Source organism: Centrocercus urophasianus, unplaced genomic scaffold (assembly GCF_019232065.1).
Source record: "Centrocercus urophasianus isolate 14NV4802_14NV808 unplaced genomic scaffold, USGS_Curo_1.0 seq_35, whole genome shotgun sequence".
In the NCBI taxonomy this organism is placed as follows: Eukaryota; Metazoa; Chordata; class Aves; order Galliformes; family Phasianidae; genus Centrocercus; species Centrocercus urophasianus.
The window spans coordinates 3,061,169-3,063,511 of NW_024884922.1; the positions used below are offsets into that span (position 1 = coordinate 3,061,169).

The window sequence follows — 2,343 nt, forward strand, 5'->3', positions numbered from 1 at the left end:
ATGGGCAATATTGGTAGATGGTTGTACTAGATAATCTCAGTGGTCTTTTCCAACTTTAATGATTTTATGATTTTATTATGGTATTCTGGTTTTACAATGTAACCTATGCTAGAAATACTGTGGAAGCTTTTAGTTACCCCTGTTTGGCTTTTCTTAAATAATTCCAGTAAACATTCTCTCCACATTTTCCTCATCCTGCTACAGAATGATGGCAAACAAATATTTTACCTAAGTCATGAAAGAAGCTATTGAATTAGTCTTAACTGAGGATTTGGAACTACAGAGATAAGGAATGAATAATCTAGAAGACCCAGAATAACAACCCGAGAGCCATTCCAGGCACTGCTTCAGCAAGCATGCCCAGTGCAAGATCTCCTTCGCTGTCACAGTAACATTCTCAAACGATGACGTTGCAGGGAGTTGGCCATATGATCTGTGGTATGGATACTGGTAGGGAACATCATAGGCTTGTCCATTGGAGGCATAGAAGACATGAAGAGCCACAGTGGGATATGCACCATTGTACTGACCCTAGCCATAGCCATAGAACTCAGGTAATGGTGTAGCATAAGCTGTTTAAGGAGGAGGGACTGAGGAAATTGCTGTCTCATCATACATCACATCAGATCCCACGTAGCCTATGTTTGTTCTGGCATCCTGAAGAGCAATTTTCTATGCCAAACAGTCATCTGCACTTTCTGCACAGAGAATGATGGTCTTACCATCCCAACAAACAATCTGCAGTAATCAATCTTTCTGCTTTCCTTCCAGAGGCTGGAAATCTCAATATTTATTTCTCACTTTGAGGTTAATGCAATAGACTCTCATGTGGATTTTAACTTCTCTATCATGGTGATTCTGATTGTCATAGAATATTAAATGGCCATTAGACCACAGGTCAAACCAGTTCTTCTTCCAGTGCCTCAAGATAGTGCTTTGCTGGAGCAGCCAGCCACTCTTCACAAATGCCATTGCTGCTTAATCTGCCCTGCTCCCACTGCAGCCTCGCTCCACCAGCAGGCAGTGCCAGCCCCGCCCTGACATCAGCCTGCCATACTGCCCCAGCCAGCTCCTATGGAGCACATTGTTTTGAGGGAGATCACGCAGCATGTGCAGGACAACCAGGGGATCAGGCCTAGCCAGCATGGGTTCACAAAGGGCAGGTCCTGCTTGACCAACCTGTTCTCCTTCTATGATCTAGTGACCCATCTGGTAGACGAGGGAAAGGTTGTTGATATAGTCTACCTAGACTTCAGCAAAGCTTTTGACACTGTCTCCCGCAGCACTCTCCTGAAGAAACTGGCAGCCCATGGCTTGGACAGGTACACCCTTGCTGGATAAGGAACTGCCTGGAGGGCCGGGTCCAAAGAGTGGTAATGAATGGAGCTAGATCCAGCTGGCAACCGGTCACAAGTGGTGTTCCCCAAGGGTCGGTTCTGGGGCCTGTCCTATTCAGTGCCTTCATTGGTGACCTGGACGAGGGCATTGAGTGCACCCTCAGTAAGTTCGTAGAATGACACTAACTTGGCTGGAAGTGTTGATCTGCCTGGGATTAGTGAGGCCCTACAGAGGGATCTGGACAGTCTGGATTGCTGGGCTGAACCCAATGGGATGAGGTTCAACAAGGTCAAATCCTTGGTCCTGCACTTTGGCCACAACAACCCCAGACAACACTACAGGCTTGGGGCAGAGTGGCTGGAAGGCTGTGTAGAGGAAATGGACCTGGAGGTATTGGTTGACGCTCATGTTTCTACACTGTTTCTGTGTAGAAACAGCAGGAACAGGGAAGTGATTGTCTCCTTGTGCTCAGCATTCGTGAGGCAGCACCTCGAGTACTGCATCCTGTTTTGGGCCCCTCACTGCAAGAAAGACATTGAGGCTCTGGAGCGGGTTCAGAGAACAGGAACAAAGCCGGTGAAAGTTCTGGAGCATAGGCCTTACGAGGAGCAGCTGAAGGAGCTGGGATTGTTCAGTCTGGAGAAGAGGAGGTTCAGGGCAGACCTTGTTGCTCTCTATAATTACCTGGAGGGAGGTTGTAGTGAGCTGTGGGTTGGCCTCTTCTCTCATGTAACTGGTGATAGGACTTGAGGGAATGGCTTTGAACAGCTCCAGGGAAGATTTAAGCTGGATGTTATGAGATACTACTTCTCTGAAAGAGTGGTCAGGCACTGGAATGGGCTCGACTGCCTGATAGTCCAGGGTCACTGAGCCTGGAGGTGTTCAAGGAATGTTTGGACATTGTGTTGAGAGACATGATTTAGTGAGAACTGTTGGTGATAGGTGGATGGTTGGATTGGAAGATCTTGTAGATCTTTTCCAACCTTGGTGTTTCTGTGATTCTCT

The 2,343-nt window shown here is 47.3% G+C and overlaps 1 pseudogene; it reads right to left on the bottom strand.

Moving 5' to 3' along the window:
- Positions 1–301: 301 nt before the first annotated feature.
- LOC122167016 lies at positions 302–972 on the bottom strand (annotated as a pseudogene).
- Positions 973–2,343: the final 1,371 nt, after the last annotated feature.